At 49.8% G+C, this 20657-nt stretch overlaps 1 non-coding gene across 1 annotated transcript; it reads right to left on the bottom strand.

The window, feature by feature from the left end:
* Positions 1-17437: 17437 nt before the first annotated feature.
* TRNAL-CAA (transfer RNA leucine (anticodon CAA)) lies at positions 17438-17510 on the bottom strand. The gene has a single exon. It is a non-coding gene; the product is annotated as a tRNA-Leu (tRNA).
* Positions 17511-20657: the final 3147 nt, after the last annotated feature.

Below are 20657 nucleotides of genomic sequence, written 5' to 3'. Positions count from 1 at the left end.
TTACGACAGGGGGCTAAAGTGTTGGGGAAGGGGGTGGCAAGTTGACCCATCCCACTTCGCACTTCCCACACGGACACGCACAATACATCGAAGGCGTGGACGCACACACGTCACACACACACGATGACACAAAATGGCACACAACAAGACAAACAAAAATACACACGATGCAAACACACACACAACACGACACAGAAAGCATCACACACAAAACATTACACACACGACCCACAACATGTCACACACACACACTCAACACAACACGACCCACAACATGTCACAAAAACACACTCAACAACCCACAACACGTCACACTCACACACTCACACACTCAACACGACCCATAACACGTCTCACACTCAACATGACCCACAACACATCTCACAACACGTCTCACACACACTCAAAGACACACAGCATGTTGCACATACGTCGCATACACACAACTTCGCACACACAGTTTGTCGCATGTCGCACATATCACGTCACGCACTTGTCTGACTATGCACATGCACATGCACAACACGTCGCACGCACACACACGACATGTCACAGACACGACGCACACAACATGACACGTGACACAAAATGGCACACGACACAAAATGGCACACGACATTGAGACACACATATGACACTGACACGTTGCATGTGGAACACACAGCATGTTGCACGTCACACTTTACATGTCACATGCACAACACATCACACACAGCCTGTTGCACGTTGTAGACAGCACGTCACATGTTGCACACACAACACAGTGCGCATCGCAGGCACGTTGCGCGTTGCACGTATACAGCATGTCACGGCTACACTGCACGTCGCACGCGCACATGCACAACATGACACACAACCTGTCACACACACAAAAATCACAGCAACACGGACACACAACACATCACACACTCAACAAAACACTCAAGAAAACACACAACCACGTCTCACACATACACGACAAAACATGACAAACAACGTCTCACACACACAATCACGTCTCTCACACACGCCGACACACACTCACGCACACACGCACAGCACACGGCGGCTCTCACACACGGCACTGACACACACGACGTCTCACACACCCACGACATGACATACGACACGTCACACGACACACAAGACGGCAGAGGACACGACACCGAAATCCCACCCCGGAGACGACCCCCCGCGGGGGCGAGAGCGGAGCGGGGACGGTCGGGGGAACTCGGTCTCTGGGCGGCGCGTGGGGCCGGTGTGGGCGGGAGGGAAGAGGGCGGCAGGGCCGAGGGCGAGATTCCTAGCCCCCGTCGAGCGCTGGGGAGCGAGGGCTCCGGCTCGGCTCTCGCAGCGGCTCTGGCGAGGAATGGTGCCGGAGCTCTCGCCGGAGGGGAACGCGGCCGGAGGGGCCTGAGCCGCTTGGGCCTCTTTCCACGGAGGCGGAACCAGGCCTCCGCTCTCTGCCCGCTGCAGACCCGGCTGCCAGGTCGGCGCTTCCAGTTCCTCGTCCGCACTCGCCGTCTTCTCGTGTGTTCGCCAACTCGCTCTCTCTCCTCTGCTCTCCTGGTGCCGTCTCCCTTTGTAGGACCCGGGTAGGTGTGCATTCCCACAGGTGAGGTCTCGGGAGCCATGGAGAAGTCGGAGCGGACGGAAATCATGCAGGGCAGTAGAAAGGCTGCTGAAAGTACCTGAAGAGACAAAGGAAACGAGAAGGGGGGAGTCCAGACTAAGACAGGAGTCTAGTCTGTAAAGAGAAACAACGGGAAGTCTAAGCTACAGAAACTCTTCAAGTTGCCAAAAGACATTTAGGATGGGAAATGACTTCTTGAATCCAGTCTCTTTAAGATCTTAGGCTTAGTATGTGTGTGTATTTGTATTTGCTTAGTAATCTGCCTTCTTCTGTTTGCTATCCCTTATAATCACTGAAAATCTACCTTTTCTAGTGAAACTATTTTTTCTTTATTATTATTATTATTATTATTATTAAACTCAGTTTGTGCAACGGGTGCTCCGTGAGGAAATGATTTGTGTGTTACTCCAAGGGGCCGCCCGGTGTCACTGTTGGGCCGGGAGGGAAATGATTTGTGCATTACACTGACTGGCCACCCGGTGTCACTGTTGCTCCGTTAAGGAAATTATTTGTGCACTACCGTGAGTGGCCACCGAGTGTCACTGTTGCTCCATGAGGGAAATGCTTTGTGCAATACCTGGATTAGCCACCCGGTGTCACTGTTGCTCTGTGAGGGAAATGGTTTGTGCATTATCTGGATTGGCCACCTGGTGTCACTCTTTCTCCATGATGGAAATGGTTTGGGCATGACCTGAATTGGCCACACACATCACTGTTGCTCCGGGGAGGGAGGGATTGTTTGTGTGTTACTCCTGAGTGGCCACGTTGTGTCACTCTTCCTCCATGAGGGGAATGCTTTGTGCATTACCCTGTGTGGACACCCAAGACAACATACACATCACACACAAAACATCACACACACAAAACACGACACCGACACACACAGAGAGAACACGTCACACATACAGAAACACGTCTCTCACACACACACAACACAGGACACCGACACACAAACAACATGACACACAAATAAAATGACACACAAAACAGCACACAACACGACACACAAAAATCACACACAATACACGACACCGACACATACACACACACACACGAGACGCACAAAACGGCAGACAACGTGACACAGAAATCACACATGACACCGACACCCACACACAATACGACACACAACCCCTCACATGACACACAAAACGGCACACGTGACACACACACACAACACGATGCACAAAACATCGCACACAAAATATCACTCACACACACACAACACGACACACACACAGACAACACGAGACACAACACGAGACACAAATATCTCACACAACACATGACACCGACACACACAACATGCACACAAAACGGCACACAATACGGCACACACCGTCACATGCACACAACACGGCATACAACATGGCACACACACACTCAACATGGACCACAACACGCACACATAAACACGTCACACACACACAAAACGACACACAAGTCACACACACAACACGTCACACGACACATGCAACACGACACGCACAACACGTCTTCAGCCTCCTTCAGACTTCAGCCTCCTCTGCCCCTCCCTGCGCTTCCCACAGCCAGTCCGCCCAGGCGGGGTCCTGGGGAAGCCAGAGGGTCCTGCCCCCCAACTCCGCAGTCAGACGGGACTCTCAGCCAGCCAGGAAAACAGAGGTTTATTAGACGACAGGGACATGGTCTAACACAGAGCCTGTAGGTGCAGAGAACCGGACCCCTCAGCCGGGTCCATTTTGGGGGGCAGTGAGCCAGACAACCCCGTCTGCCCTTCACTCCATGTCCCAGCCAGCCCCCAACTGAAACTCCCCCCAGCCCCTCCTCCTCTGGGCTTTGTCCCTGTCCCCGGCCAGGAGGGCACCCGATTCCTTTGTTCTCCAACCCTTTAGCTCTCACCTTGCAGGGGGGAACGGCCCAGGGCATCAGGTGCCAGGAAAGAGGGTGTCGGCCATTCTCTGTGTCCAGACCCCTGCACACACCTGCCCTCCAGAGCTCTGCAATGATCATACACCCTTACCCCACCCCCTAGATCCTTAAGAACTGCATAGGGGAAACTGAGGCACCCCCACACAATTCAGAGGAAACATGAAGTCCTGCTTCATGACAGATGACTCCAGGAGGTGAGTTGCTTGCTATCCTACCATGTTTTTCTCTGTCTCTCCTCTAGTATGTTGGCCATCACACACACTCTGTCTCTGTCTCTATCTCCTCTCCTCTCCTGGTGCCAACGATGACCAGGCCCCGGGTGCCTGGGCCCCATTTCCCCCCTGTGCTCCATCTCTTCCTGTATCTGCCTCGCCCCTTCTCCCAGCCCACACTGCCCACCGCTGCCTGGATGATTTCCCCCTCTCCTCCACTGCACCCCCCTCTGTGGGGTCCCTGCCACTCACCGTCTGCCTCCTCTCCTCCCCCCCCTCCCCCGCTTCCCCACGGGTCACTCTGGGGGCCGGTTTTCTTCACCATCTTTGTGCGTGATCTGGAGGATGGGATGGATTGCACCCTCAGCAAGTTCGCAGATGACACTAAGCTGGGCGGAGAGGGAGATACGCTGGAGGGTCGGGATAGGGTTCAGAGTGACCCAGACCAATTAGAGGATTGGGCCAAAAGAAATCTGATGAGGTTCAGCAAGGACAAGTGCTGAGCCCTGCACTTAGGAGAGAAGAATCCCATGCACTGCCCCAAGTATGCCATGTCCCCGCCCCGAACCGACCCTCCCGGAGCATCCTCAATTCCATGAAACAGCTGTTCTGCGGTGGGCAGGAAGTGCTGGGAAGGAGGGTGGGGAGTTGCTCAGTGGGGGTGTGTCTCTCTGGGTGGGGTCTGTGTGTGTTTATGCACAAGCTGATTGTGATGTCACGGAGGCCAACAGCAAAGAGTGTTCGGCGTCAGCATTCTTGCCCTGCCGTCAGTCTGCCAACTGGCTTGGTTGACAACGGCTGGTGACCCAAGGAGCTGCTGAGAGACGTGGACCATATCTCTGTCAGCAACTTCTTGAATCAGCTATTTCCACAGGTGTTTGAGGAACAAAAGGATGAGTTTTTACAGAAGGTAATTCCCAGATTCTTTCCCTGCTCATTAGATCGCACACGACAGGTCGGCGCCTCCTTCTCCTCGGGACGGGTGGGGGCGGGTGTGGCAAGAGGCAGGTCTCAGCGTTCCCTTTTGATTTGAAAGTGGCCATCTCTCAGGTCTCCTCCTGCTTCAGCCTGTCAGGTTCTTTGGAGGCAGATTTAGATGATTTTATCTTTCAGCAGACTAGTCGGGGGCAATTTCCAGGGATAGAACCAAAAGGGAAGATAAAACCAAAAAAGATAATAAAAACCAACAACCTTCAGTCTGACCCTGGGCAATTCGCTTCAGGGCTCTGGGCCCAACTTCCATCCTCTGTAAACAAAATGTTAAGAATGTTTCTTTCTGCTGCAGGGACGAAGAAGGAGCCGTCTGACACGAAGGGGAAGTGGGAAAAAGGAAGCCCAGAAGAGCAGGAAGAAGAGCGCACTCCCAGCCCCTCATTAACAAGCAGCTCCCATATGACGATGGTAATGATGCTGGTTGGCCGTGCTCATGGAAAGCATCCCTTGCTGTGTGTAGGAATATCTCCCAGGGGCTGAAAAGAAACACTCGTCAAGGGTGATCAACTCCAGCCAGCCTTTATCTGGGTCACTTGAATGAGGCCCGCTTTGACAAAGGGGTTTAGGCACCTAAAGAAGTCCAGAGGTGCTTTGTGGGACTGGCAGAAGTGCCTGACTCAGGTGCCCAATTCTGATGCACTTTCCATGGCACACGGGCACGGCTGAAAACCAGACCAGGCCCATCCCTGCCCTGGTCGGGGGAACCCACATATGTCCTGGCTGTGGGGTTCTGGCCCATCTCGTGGCACCAGGACCACTTGGAGACACAGAGAAAAGGAGTCTGCTCGAGAGCCTTAGCTAACAGCCTCTTGGCTTTTCGCTCCTGTGGTCGAGGCTCCTGCACTAAGCTCCAGAGGTCCCAGGTTCCCTCTCGCCTGCCAACATCTGGGCTCTGTCCGAGTTACAAAAGCCTCTAGACACCTTTGTAACTCTTCCTCTTCGGGACAGAGCACCCTGCAGCGCATACAAAAGGCTGCAATTCTGGGAGCTTCTGACCCGCCGGGGGTCTGGAGTATGGAGGCGAGTGTACCACTCCGCTGTGCTCTACTGCATCCTAGGATATCAGGGTTGGAAGGGACCTCAAGAGGTCATCCAGTCCACCCCCTTGCTCAAAGCAGGACCAAACCCCAATTTTTACCCGAGATCTCGAAATGGTCCCCTCAAGGATTGAACTCACAACCCTGGGTTTAGCGAATGCTCAAACCACTGAGCTACCCCTCAGCTGTTGGCAACCAGGACAGACGGTGCTAATCCAGCACAATGCAGGCCAGCTGCAGTAATCCCCAGGGGTTGCCCTGAGACACCAGGGCAAAGGCCTCCAGCACCCCAAGCCCTGGGTTTAGGTGATCCTGGAACCAGGCCCCCTGGAGTAACATTGTGCCCAGTGAGTTCTCACCCCCAGGGCTCTGGCCCCAGAGGCCCACGCTTTGGGCTTCTCCTCAGCCAGGCAAACTTGCTTCTTAAGTCTCAGTTACTTTCTGTCCTGACGGCGATTCCTGCCTGTTTTCTGGCAGCCCCACAAGCTGTGAGGTGGGGAAGGAAGAGGGCGTTTCCGTTTGAGCCCTATTCTCAGTCCCTTCCTCGCAGACACTGTGGGCTGTCAGAATTGCTGAGCCAATCTCCTCATGTGCTCGGGGTGGGATGGGACATGGGGCAGGTTCTCCAGTGACCCTTCGGCGACACTCAAGGAGCAACTCGAATGGGCTTTGCAGGACATTGAGGCTTTCTCAGCAAAAGCGGGGTTTCCTGCAAGGAGGGGCTAGCGAGGGAGGAAACGGGGTGGCCCTTGGGGCAGGGATGGGCCTGGTCTGGTTTTCAGCCGTGCCCGTGTGCCATGGAAAGTGCATCAGAATTGGGCACCTGAGTCAGGCACTTCTGCCAGTCCCACAAAGCACCTCTGGACTTCTTTAGGTGCCTAAACCCCTTTGTCAAAGCGGGCCTCGTTCAAGCGACCCAGATAAAGGCTGTTGGCATCCGTGACATCACAATCAGCTTGTGCATAAACACACACAGACCCCACCCAGAGAGACACACCCCCACTGAGCAACTCCCCACTCTCCTTCCCAGCACTTCCTGCCCACCCCAGAACAGCTGTTTCGTGGAATTGAGGATGCTCCGGGAGGGTCGGTTCGGGGTGGGGACATGCCATACTTGGGGCAGTGCATGGGATTCTTCTCTCCTAAGTGCAGGGCTCAGCACTTGTCCTTGCTGAACCTCATCAGATTTCTTTTGGCCCAATCCTCTAATTGGTCTGGGTCACTCTGAACCCTATCCCGACCCTCCAGCGTATCTCCCTCTCCGCCCAGCTTAGTGTCATCTGCGAACTTGCTGAGGGTGCAATCCATCCCATCCTCCAGATCACGCACAAAGATGGTGAAGAAAACCGGCCCCCAGAGTGACCCGTGGGGAAGCGGGGGAGGGGGTGGAGGAGAGGAGGCAGACGGTGAGTGGCAGGGACCCCACAGAGGGGGGTGCAGTGGAGGAGAGGGGGAAATCATCCAGGCAGCGGTGGGCAGTGTGGGCTGGGAGAAGGGGCGAGGCAGATACAGGAAGAGATGGAGCACAGGGGGGAAATGGGGCCCAGGCACCCGGGGCCTGGTCATCGTTGGCACCAGGAGAGGAGAGGAGACAGAGACAGAGACAGAGACAGAGTGTGTGTGATGACCAACATACTAGAGGAGAGACAGAGAAAAACATGGTAGGATAGCAGAGGGCAGCCATGAAGGGAGCCAGCCGGAAGCCATGACATTGGCAAGACAGCCAGCAGCCCCTGTGAGTAAGGCAGTGTCTACACAGACACTGTGTTGTCCTAACGACCCCAACGCAATCCCCGTGCCTCTTGAGGAGCTGGAGTTACTATGTGGGTGTAGCAGGGCACTTACATGGATGGGACAAGGCTGTAGTGTGCACCGTGAGGTAATTAGGACAACGTAAAATGCTGTCGGCGGGCCTAACTGTGTAGTGTAGCCCAGGTTTTAATCTCCTGCTGATGGGTTATATGCTGGGTGCCTTGTTTCCTTTGCTTAGGAGTGCTTGTTCTCACACCTATCTCCTTGCTTTCCATTCCAGTTCAGGGAAGGAGAGAATAACCAAGTCTTCAGGTATGAAAAGGCAAAACATTTCTACATGACCCTTCGCAGTCAGTGAAACCCGTGGTGGGAAACGTGCCCTTGATTTTACTGCATTTTGGTTTCTTGTCTTGTTGGTTGCTCCCGAGGAGCTGGCAGGGAAATGTCCATGGAGAAGTGGAGTGGATGTGAGGTTTCTTGCTTATGAGATTTACCTGCGTTTTGGCCTCATTGTGAGAAGGGCAAATTGGATGAGACATTGCAGCTTTTCTGATGCCTGTCTGAGTTTGGAAAGTAAGTTCTTTGTTGTCCTGTTCTTCAAAGGAAACTGAGGGAGTGGATATACACTGGCAGCTGAGAAAGCCTTAGAGGGGGAAATCCAAATCTGGGCACAATTGGTTTCTGTCGTAGATTGTAGTGTAGTGGTTATCATGTTTGCTTGACACATGTTTACTTTCTCCAGGCAAAGAAAACCTGCAATTCACAAAGGTTATTCCCTTTTGTCTCTGCTCCAAAACAGAGAAAAAATTAGCTGCTTTCAGTTGGACTTCCTTTCCAGCAGCCCCAAAGGAAAAAAAAATATTTCCGTTTTAAAATCTGTTTTTCTGGTTCAAAAAATCTCAAATTGATCTCAAAAGGATTTCAGGATAATCCCACCACTCTGCCACCATGTCAAGTTCCTTCCCCACTCTGAGCTCTAGGGTACAGATGTGGGGACCTGCATGAAAACCTCCTAAGCTTACTTTTACCAACTTAGGTTAAAACTTCCCCAAGGTACAAAATTATTTTACCCTTGATTTTCCACTACCGCCACCAAACTTTATCTGGGTTTACTGGGAAATGTAGTTTGGACATGTCCTTCCCCCCCAAATCCTCCCAACCCTTGCACCCCACTTCCTGGCCACAGACCCAAACCCTTGGATCTTAGAACAATGAAAAAGCATTCAGTTTTCTTACAAGAAGACTTTTAATAGAAGTAAAGGAATCACCTCTGTAAAATCAGGATGGTAGATACCTTACAGGGTAATTAGATTCAAAACATAGAGAATCCCTCTAAGCAAAACCTTAAGTTACAAAAAAGACACACAGACAGGAATATTCATTCTATTCAGCACAGCTATTTTGTCAGCCATTTAGAGGAATCATAATCTAACGCCTACCTAGCTAGATTACTTACTAAGTTCTAAGACTCCATTCCTGTTCTGTCCCAGGCAAAAGCATCACACAGAGAGACACAGACCCTTTGTTTTTCTCCCTCCTCTCAGCTTTTGAAAGTATCTTGTCTCCTCATTGGTCATTTTGGTCAGGTGGCAGTGAGGTTACCTTTAGCTTCTTACCCCTTTCCAGGTGAGAGGATTTTTCCTCTGGCCAGGAGGGATTTTAAAGGGGTTTACCCTTCCCTTTATATTTATGACAACAGGAAAGCTCCAAACCAAGAAAGCTCACTTTCACTTCACTTTCCCATGGGCATTTCCCTGCCAGCTCCCTGGCACAGAAATACAAGACACAAGAAATGCAGGAAAATAAAGATGAGTGAAGGAAAGCTGCAGGTACTTCGATCCCTCCAGCGTCAGACGAAACCATTTGTGGGGAAGGGTCCGGCTTACCGAGAAGGACAAAGAGATAAAACATGGACTTTCCGATGCTCTGCAAAACATCATGATCCCAGACCCAATGTGACGCGAGGGTCAGCACTTTGGCTGCTTCCTGCCTGCACAGAGGTAACAAACTGGAGGCAGCCGAAACTGAGAAACCTGATTCTAGACACTGAGTCAGAATGCTATCTGCTCATGTCAAGTGGAAGCAAATCCCCTCCCTGGCTTTCTATGCCAAAATTATAATCAGCGGTGTGGTTTCCCTGGACAAGCCACTAGGTAGGCAGAAGAAGAAGCGGAGAGGGATGCGGTGGGGTAAATGAAAGCAGAGGAGGATTGTTCCTCTTTTGTGTTGCTCTTGGGAGTCTGATGGAGGAACCTAAATCATAATTTGAGCTTGTTTCAATGCTTTTGCTTGAGCTCAGGTTATGAGCACAGGGGTTCCTTCACTCTCTGTTCTTGTCCCCTCTGAAATGGGGAATGGACCATTTCCTAAATTGGAGAGAAAGTAGCCTTAGAAAGCATAGAGAAGCTGAACCAAAAAACCCTACATTACCCCCCATTATGGTCTACTGCAGGGGTAGTCAACTATTTTTTGTCAAGGTCCAAATTCCTTGGTCGAGATATAATCAAGGTCCAGACTCCAGAGAAAATAAGTTTAAAAAAAAAATAATAATAAGTAAATAAAAAGATTTCAGGGTCCATTAAAAATTTCTGGCTGTCTAGAGTTGGCCCGTGGTACACCTGTTGAGTACCCTTGGTCTACTGGTTAGGAGTCTCGTTGATGCTGCCTTGGTTCCACCCTCAGTCAGGGAAAGAAACTTCTCGACACAATTCTCCATTCAGTCTTCACTGCAAATTAAAAAAACCTCAGAACTTTCACCCCAATAGCTTATTATCTGGCCATTTTGTGCCCTGTCCCTTATAAACACAAAAAGGGGCATTTTTAAAAACCAAAGACTTTGAGAAGGGGTCGAACTGGCTGACTCCAGCTGCCTATCTCTATTCACTTGTGTGCTGAATTGAATGAATCTCTTTGGATACACAGCAATCGTGAAGCATAAATCTGCTTCAGTGGATATACTAGAAGCAATATTGTCTAAATAATACCTGGCTTTTTTCAAAACCAGCAATAGCCACAAGAGGTCCCAGAATCATCTGAAATTGGCTCTAGCTGACAAAGAGGTCCATTTTTCAGCTAGGAATTAAACTTCTTTGTTCCATTTTCTCTGCTTTGAGTCTCTTCCCGCTTTTCTCAGGTAGTGTGGCGAGCAAACGCACAGGTGGGTGAGATAATATCTTTGACTGGGCCAGCTTCTGTTGGGGACAAAGACAAGCTTTTCTGGGACCTGCATGGCTACAACTAATAACAAATGCTCATAAGATATTAATTAGTTCTTCTTTCATACTCGAATGCATCACTTTTGGTGTGACACCAAGAAATTATTCATTATCCCGTATAACCGTTTCTTCTCCACATGTTGAGATTATCTTTTGGCTGTAATGCCATCCTGTATTAAAATTCCAAATGGCCAATTAGCAAGCACCAAAATAAAGAACAGCCAATTATTAATCTGCCTTACCCCTAGCCCTGCCCAGGATCTCTGCATTGGTTTAAGAAATATTTTCACATAGATATTTGCAAATTGGCAAGTTTTAAATTGTGTCAGCTTCCGTCTAGAAAGAGAGAGTGGTAAGCTAAATTGCTCCAACACAGATTTCCCCATCTATGTGAGAGAAAGAATTAGAAAGAAGTAAGGAAAGTGAATCCAAGGTAGATGATTCTGACCTTTCCTTTGAAATGCTCGGTGCAGTAAATCAGTGAATATTCCCATAAGTAAACTCCTGTAAGTGACAGAAAGGAGGGCATGGGAAAAGGCTGTCAAATGTTGTGTTAAACTTTAATTCATGAGCAAAATTGTGTGGCAATTAAATTACAACCCTAAAATACCGTAAAAGGACAGAATAACGAACAAAAAGTGTGGGAAATACGGGTGTATTTCAGCAAAGCGCTTGGAATGGAGGAAGACCAAAAGTGATCAGTCAGGGGAAAAGGCACTGTTTCTGCCTAGTTTTAAACCAGGGATATTTTGCGTGTCAAGCAAACATGATAACCACCACACTACACTACAATTTACGACAGAAACCAATTGTGCCCAGATTTGGATTTCCCCCTCTAAGGCTTTCTCAGCTGCCAGTGTATATCCACTCCCTCAGTTTCCTTTGAAGAACAGGACAACAAAAAACTTACTTTCCAAACTCAGACAGGCATCAGAAAAGCTGCAATGTCTCATCCAATTTGCCCTTCTCACAATGAGGCCAAAACGCAGGCAAATCTCGTAAGCAAGAAACCTCACATCCACTCCACTTCTCCATGGACATTTCCCTGCCAGCTCCTCGGGAGCAACCAACAAGACAAGAAACCAAAAATGCAGTAAAATCAAGGGCACGTTTCCCACCACAGGTTTCACTGACTGCGAAGGGTCATGTAGAAATGTTTTGCCTTTTCATACCTGAAGACTTGGTTATTCTCTCCTTCCCTGAACTGGAATGGAAAGCAAGGAGATAGGTGTGAGAACAAGCACTCCTAAGCAAAGGAAATAAGGCACCCAGCATATATCCCATCAGCAGGAGATTAAAACCTGGGCTACACTACACAGTTAGGCCCGCCGACAGCATTTTACGTTGTCCTAATTACCTCACGGTGCACACTACAGCCTTGTCCCATCCATGTAAGTGCCGTGCTACACCCACATAGTAACTCCAGCTCCTCAAGAGGCACGGGGATTACGTTGGGGTCGTTAGGACAACACAGTGTCTGTGTAGACACTGCCTTACTCACAGGGGCTGCTGGCTGTCTTGCCAATGTCATGGCTTCCGGCTGGCTCCCTTCATGGCTGCCCTCCACTCCCTGATCCCAGCGGGGCTGCACCTGCCTGGCTCCTCGCGGGGCTGCTGCACGAAAGCTCCTGGCTCCCAGCGCAGGGAGCCGAGAAGCGTGAACACTTGGCCCCCGCCCCCACTCCTGGCTGGGAGAAGGCAGGCAAGAAGCCCAGGTGGCCGGCTCCCACTGCAGGGAGGAGGTGGGGAGTCAAGAGCCCAGGGGGCAGCTGGGCTCCCAGTGGGCAGCTGCGCAGAGTGAAGAGCCCTGTTTCTCAGCCCCCCCACACTGCCCCTCTTCATTCGGTGGAAGCACTCCTGGTGAAGACACACTCCGACGACAGAAGAAGGGGAGTGGGGACAAACTCAAATTAAGCTTCTGCTTCCTCCATCACGATCACAAGAGAAACTGAAAGAAAACTCAAGAGGAACAAGCCTCCTCTCCTTTCATGCGCCCCCATCACAACCCTCCCTGCTTTGTTTTCTGCCTGCATTTCCTTTTGAAACTGCAATGGCTGCTCCAGAAAACAATCATGTCTCTGAATTCACAGCAACATCCTGAGGATGATAAAAGTATGAAGGAATTCATGGTCCTATATGACATAATAATAATAATAATAATTAATACATTATTATTTGTATTGCAAGATTAATCTTTCCGTTTTGCAGATTCAGCTCCACATTGATTCTTGTTGCTCTTTGCAATGTATCTATCTATCTAGGCAACAGTATTTGCTGTTGTTTCAGGTGGAGCACTCAGCGTGTTAACGTTTTTCTGACAATCTGTGTCTCGAAAATTCTAGCCAATATGCCTGGAACTTCCAAGAACCGTCAAATTATGAAGGAATTCCAGGTCCTTTTTTATATTACCATTTATCAGTAGTTATTTGTAGAGCAAAGATTAATCTTTCATTTTTTTTGATCCAGCTCTATGCTGATTCTTGTTGCTATTTGCCATGTATCTATAGCTATCTAGCTGTAAAGGCAACCGGTTTTTGCTCTTGTTTCTTTGTATTTGTACACTGCAACTTTTCAGCCCAAGCCACATGACCCTGATTAATGTGACACCAGCCAGCCATGGGTGATTCATTGCACTGTAGACATATCCCAACGTTATGTCTCCACAGCGATTAAAACACCCAGGGCACCTGTCTCAGATCCCAGGGCAGCTGACTCAGACTTCTGGGGCTGCAGCTGCAGGGCTATAAAATGACAGTGGAGACAGATGGGCTTGAGCTCAATCTCTGAGGTCCCATGAGGGGTGAGGGTTTCCAAACCCAGGCTTCAGCAGGAACACCAGTATCTGCACCCCACTTTTCAGCCCCACAGCTTGAGCTCCAGAAGCCCACATCAGGTGACCCAGGCCAGCCCTGCTGCCATCTTTATCCCGGGAGAGAGGGACTCTATGGGGACGTCTCCATTGCAGTGTCAGCCCAGGGGTGGCAGGCTGTGCTCAAAGCAGCACCCTGGAAGCCCCATAGTCACCACTCTCATAGAATCAAGGTACGATTTGTACAGAGTCGGCCTGGTGAGCTATCATTGTAAAAGTCGTGATCTGTTGAAGGCTAGTGGCTGAGTGGATGGTGTGTGCTAGGCTTGTCTGGGAAGTGGTGGAGTTTTGCTCTGGGTGCGTCACTGAAATATGTGATGAGGCTGGGAAATGGCCACCGCCAGCCTTTCCGGTGTGACGCTGGAGGAGCCAGACTCGCTGCTGGCTCAGTGAAGGTATCCACGCTCCCAAGGACTCTCCCAGGAACCGTGTACAATGCGGACTCCTCCGAGACAGCTCAGAGACAATGGACACTGCTTGACTCACATCATAGCAGAGGAACTTCCTAAGAAGTTGGAAGAAACTATGAAAGAGGGGAAGAGACGTCATGACTTGGCCTCTCTCCCCCGCAATTCAACACCTTGCAACACATCTGGAGGACAAAGACTGAACTGAAATAATTCAGAGATCAGAAGAGAATAATAATAATCCATTCAAATCAAAGTCCCCAAACAGACTAGTATTGGTTTCTCAGCAGAAAACTTTCCATGTGGGGGATTTTGTTTTCCCACTCAGACCTTGCCAAGGGAAGCAAAGAGAAAATCTTTGACTTGCCTCTTTCAGAACGCTTGGCCTAGACACTCTAGCTGTGGGTCACTGTCGTGGCCTTGCTGAGAACAGGGGCATTTTAATAATTTGCAGAGGTCCCAGGGTGTTTGGGGGAGATTATGAGGCTATTACCTTTTGAGATAAAAGCTAAGAAATACAGAACGAGACAATTCTTTCATACATCTGGCCTTTAGACATATTTCATTTAAAGCAGGGGGTCTAACATGCTGTGAGAAAGTAGAAATGTTGGAAGCTCAAATAATTCAGTTTTTTCTAGGTCTTGTGCGTGTGTAAATGGCACAACATGTTAATTTATAAGCACATCGTTCTTAACTTCATTAAATATTATGTGGTGTATTAACTATATCAAGTGCGTTGTACAATACAATGAATTTTCCATGCGTTGCCCAAAACATATTTTTAATATTATTTAAATGCACTCCTTGAACATAAAGTTGTTTATTTCATTCCTGTGCAGTGTGTTGGTAGCTCAGTTAATTGAGTTTATTGTCACTCTGTGTGTGTGTGAGGTACAACACAATAATTTAGTGATGCTGAAAACGTTCCCTTCTCCCTCCGGAACTGCCTTGGAATCACCTTCCCTTTGTAGATTAATCTACTCCTGTGTCTGTTTGAGGAAAATATGGTTTCTATGAAAAAAACTCATTGTTTATTTAAAAGGACTGACACCAAATGGCCACACTATGGGGATACAACACCATGAGTAAGAACAGGAGGACTTGTGGCACCTTAGAGACGAACAAATTTATTGGAGCATAAGCTTTCGTGAGCAACAGTTCACTTCATCAGATGCATGCAGTGGAAAATACAGTGGGGAGACTCCTATACACAGAGAACATGAAACAATGGGGGTTACCCTACACACTGTAACGAGAGTGATCAGGTAAGGTGAGCTATTACCAGGAGGAGAGCCGGGTGGGGTGGGGATAACCTTTTGTAGTGATCATTGGAATTAATTTGCAAACTGGATACAAACTTAGGCTTGAATAAAGACTGGGAGTGGATGGGTCATTACACAAAGTAAAACTATTTCCCCATGTTTATTTCCCGCCCCCACTGTTCTCACATGTTCTTGTCAACTGCTGGCAATCGCTGACCTTGATTACCACTGGAAATCCGAGAAAAAAGACTAGAAACCACTCTGCTCTCGACACCCTCCCATCCATCTAACACAGACACACAGACTTTTCTAAGGCATTAACTTTTCCTTCTCCTTTATGATTCTTTAATGCCTCTGGAAATACCAATTCCTAGAGGCCCCTTTCACAGAGCAAACAACCACAGAGCAATGAGAAAGCTAGGGGCTGCCAGGTTGTTGAGGGCAAGTCTTGAAAGGGATGCACAAACAATCCAGCTGGATCCCCGGCAACCAGATGTGGGGATTAGCTGCACAGCTGTGGCTGCTGCTCTGAGGGGAGTGGCATAAACTACCTGCCTGTGGATGCAGCCCACCAGCTGGTTCTCCTGGGGCAGATGGTGAGTGGTTGGGCAGGGATGCTGCACCGGCTGAGGTCTGAAATATGAACAGGGGTCTAAGGAACCTCAGCATCACAGTCATCAGGAGTCCAAGCTGCTTGGGGTGAGCTTGTGGGCAATGGCCCAACTGGATTGTTTGTGCATCCCTTTCGCCACGTCCCTTGTGATCCACCAGGGCTTGCAGCACCATGGAAGAGTACCCCTTGCGGTTTATGTAGTGGCCGCCCCGCTGTTCCGGGGCCAAGAGAGGGATATGCGTTATGTCTATTGCCCCGCCGCAGTCAGGGAACCCCAGCGCATTAAAGCCATCCACAATGGTCCGCACATTTCCCAAAGTCATGACCCTTGATAGCAGCTGGTCAATGATTGTGTTGGCTACTTAGATCACAGCAGCCCCCACAGTAGATTTCCCCACTCCAAACTGATTCCCAACTGACTGGTAGCTGTCGGGCGTTGCAAGCTTCCTCAGGGCTATGGCCACTCCCTTCCCAACTGTGAGGGTGGCTCTCATTTTGGTGTCTTTGCGCTTCAGGGCAGGGGACAGCAAGTCGCAAAGCTCCATGAAAGTGGCCCTTACGCATACAAAAGTTTCTCAGCCACTGGGAATCATCCCACACCTGCAACGCAATGAGGCCCCAGCAGTCTCTGCTTGTTTTCTGGGCCCAGAATTGGCCTGCCACGGCATGAACCTGGCCCAGCACCACCCTGATCTCCCAATTGCCACACGCCGTGCCATCTTTGTCCATGTCCTCATCAGTATAGTAATCGCACCGTCGTCGTTTCCTCGCCCCATTTTGCAGGGACTGCACATACTGCTGGATAATGTGCGAGGTATTTACAATGGTCAAAACTGTGGCAGGGGAAGAAGTGCTGTTTGGTTCGTGGCAGCCGAAGAAAGGCGGGAAATGGTGGTCTTCTGTGGCTTTCACGGAGGTGGGAGCCCAGGACAGACAACCCGGAGAAGCTCGGAAGCGTGGCACCAGCGGGAGAGCAGAGTTGGAGGCAGAAGAGTTCGATGAGGAAGAGAAAGAGTAGATAGTAGAGATTACATCGGGAGGGGAGAGGAAATGAGAGGCGGATTCATAGTTGCAGGAGAGCAAGCGGTGCACCGTCTGCTGAAAGCAGTATGGCGTCTGCATGCCAAAAAGGCGTGAAACGATTGTCTGCCAGAGCTTCCTGATGACACGCACCAGAAACACCCGCAAGAATGTTTTTGCCCCATCGTGCACTGGGAGCGTAACCCCGAGTTCCAGTGGGCGGCGGGAACTGCAGGAACTGTGGGATAGCGACCCACGGTGCACCCGCTCCGACGTTCGATGCTAGCCTCGGGACTGTGGATGCACTCTGCCGAATTCACGCGCTTTAGTGGGGACACCGAAGACTGAATGTCTAAAATAGCTCCCGAAATTTCGAATCGAATAATTTTGAACTAATCTCGTACTGTACACGTACCGTTAGAAAAGTCTTTGTGTGTGTGTTAGATGGATGGGAGGGTGTCTAGAAACCACTCAGCTCTAGTATTTTTTTCTCTGATTTCCGTTAGAAAATCTAAAGCAGGGAGCAAGAAGAGTTGCCTTCTCTGAGGCTTGAACTCAGGACCTTCAGATTTTGAGACTGATGCGCTGCCCGCTGCGCTAAGAAGGCTTGGAAGAGCTTTAGGCTCGGTGCTTATAGAACCAGCTGAGCAGTGGGGAACAGCAGAGCAGCAAACAGCAGGAGTTTGCCTGGGAGTTCACCTGGAGTGAGCCCACTGAGGCTTTCACCCTAACGACTTCTCTGAGGAATTACTGCATCTCCGGAGGAAGCTCATAGTAGGAAGGTAATATGGATGGGGAGTGTTCAACTGTTGTGACCTGCACTGGATGTGCCATGTTTGTCTTTCTTCCAGAGGACAGAAGCGACTTTGTCTGTACAAAGTGCAAGCTGGTCTCCATATTGGAAGAGAAGGTTCAAGGTCTGGAGCAACAGGTATCGACCCTGCGTTGCATAAGAGAAACTGAAGATTTCCTGGACAGACGTCAGGATATGCTTCTATGGGCACAAGGTTCTGAAGATTCAGAGCAGGCTGTGCAGCAGGGAGAGGAGGACTGTGAAGAAATCTGGCAACATGTGACCTCCAGAAGAAGAAGGGGGAAAGTCCATGTACCAGCAAAGCGGACACAGGTAAGTAACCATTTTCATGTTCTCTCCACAGGTACCATTGCGGGGAGTGACCCAGATGATATGTCTGGGGGAAGGGAGCAGAAGGAGACTCCACCAGTTGAAAGGCATGAGATGCACTGTCCTAGGGTTGGGGGTTCCACGACCATCACTCCCAAGAGAAGGAGGTGGGTGGTGGTGGTCGGGGACTCTCTCCTCAGGAAGACTGAGTCATCTATCTGCCGCCCTGACCGGGAAAACAGAGAAGTCTGCTGCTTGCCAGGAGCTTAGATTCGTGATGTGACGGAGAGACTGCCGAGACTCATCAAGCCCTCGGACCGCTACCCCTTCCTGCTTTTCCACGTGGGCACCAATGATACTGCCAAGAATTACCTTGAGCGGATCACTGCAGACTACGTGGCTCTGGGAAGAAGGATAAAGGAGTTTGAGGTGCAAGTGGTGTTCTCGTCCATCCTCGCCGTGGAAGGAAAAGGCCTGGGTAGAGACCGTCAAATCGTGGAAGTCAAGGAATGGCTACACAGGTGGTGTCGGAGAGAAGGCTTTGGATTCTTCAACCATGGGATGGTGTTCCAAGTAGGAGGAGTGCTAGGCAGAGACAGGCTCCACTTAACGAAGAGAGGGAAGAGCATCTTCGTGAGCAGGCTGGCTAACCTAGTGAGGAGGGCTTTAAACTAGGTTCACCAGGGAAAGGAGACCAAAGCCCTGAGGTAAGTGGGGAAGTGGGATACCGGGAGGAAGCACGAGCTGGAGCGTGTGAGAGGGGAGGGCTCCTGCCTCATACTGAGAACAAGGGGCGATCAGCGGGTTCTCTCAAGTGCCTATATACAAATGCACAAAGCCTGGGACACAAGCAGGGAGAACTGGAGATCCTGGCAAAGTCAGGGAATTATGATGTGATTGGAATAACGGAGACTTGGTGGGATAACTCGCATGACTGGAGTGCTGTCATGGATGGATATAAACTGTTCAGGAAGGACAGGGAGGCCAGAAAAGGTGGGGGAGTTGCACTGTATGTAAGGGAGCAGTATGACTGCTCAGAGCTCAAGTATGAAACTGTAGAAAAACCTGAGAGTCTCTGGATTAAGTTTAGAAGCCTGAGCAACAAGAGTGATGTCGTGGTGGGAGTCTCCTGTAGACCACCAGACCAGGGGGATGAGGTGGATGAGGCTTTCTTCCGGCAACTCGCAGAAGCTACAAGATGGCACGCCCTGGTTCTCATGGGCGACTTCAATCATCCTGATATCAGCTGGGAGAGCAATACAGCGGTGCACAGACAATCCAGGAAGTTTTTGGAAACTGTAGGGGACAATTTCCTGGTGCAAGTGCTGGAGGAACCGACGAGGGGCAGAGCTCTTCTTGACCTGCTGCTCACAAACCGGGAAGAATTAGTAGGGGAAGCAAAAGTGGATGGGAACCTGGGAGGCAGTGACCATGAGATGGTCGAGTTCAGGATCCTGACACAAGGAGGAAAGGAAAGCAGCAAAATACGGACTCTGAACTTCAGAAAAGCAGACTTTGACTCCCTCAGGGAACTGATGGGAAAGATCCCCTGGGAGAATAACATGAGGGGGAAAGCAGTCCAGTAGAGCTGGCTGTATTTTAAAGAATCCTTATTGAGCTTACAGAGACAAACCATCCCGATGTGTAGAAAGAATAGTAAATATGGTAGGCGACCAGCTTGGCTTAACAGAGAAATCCTTGCTGATTTTAAACACAAAAAAGAGGCTTACAAGAAGTGGAAGATTGGACAAATGACCACGGATGAGTATATAAATATTGCTCAGGCATGCAGAAGTGAAATCAGGAAGGCCAAATCACACCTGGAGTTGCAGCTAGCGAGCGAAGTTAAGAGTAACAAAAAGGGTTTCTTCAGGTATTTTGGCAATAAGAAGAAAGCCAAGGAACCTGTGGGCCCATTACTAAATGAGAGAGGCAACCTAGTGACAGAGGATGTGGAAAAAGCTAACATACTCAATGCTTTTTTTGCCTCCATCTTCACGAACAAGGTCAGCTCCCAGATGACTGCACTGGGCAGCACAGCATTCGGAGGAGGTGGCAAGCCCTCTGTGAAGAAAGAAGTGGTTCGGGACTATTTAGAAAAAGTGGACATGCACAAGTCCATGGGGCCAGATGAGCTGCATCCGAGAGTGCTAAAGGAATTGACGGATGTGATTGCGGAGCCATTGGCCATTATCTTTGAAAACTCATGGCGATCGGGGGAAGTCCCGGAAGATTGGAAAAAGGCTAATGTAGTGCCCATCTTTAAAAAAGGGAAGAAGGAGGATCCTGGGAACTACAGGCCAGTCAGCCTCACCTCAGTCCCTGGAAAAATCATGGAGCATGTCCTCAAGGAATCAATTCTGAAGCACTTAGAGGAGAGGAAAGTGATCAGGAACAGTCAGCATGGATTCACCAAGGGCAAGTCATTCCTGACTAATCTAATTGCCTTCTATGACGAGATAACTGGCTCTGTGGATGAGGGGAAAGCAGTGGACATGTTGTTCCTTGACTTTAGCAAAGCTTTTGACACGGTCTCCCACAGTATTCTTGCCAGCAAGTTAAAGAAGTATGGTCTGGATGAATGCACTATAAGGTGGATAGAAAGCTGGCTAGATTGTCGGGCTCAACGGG

The sequence above is a fragment of the Caretta caretta genome, chromosome 28 (genome assembly GCF_965140235.1).
Source record: "Caretta caretta isolate rCarCar2 chromosome 28, rCarCar1.hap1, whole genome shotgun sequence".
In the NCBI taxonomy this organism is placed as follows: Eukaryota; Metazoa; Chordata; order Testudines; family Cheloniidae; genus Caretta; species Caretta caretta.
This window is presented reverse-complemented; position numbering and strand designations above follow the sequence as displayed.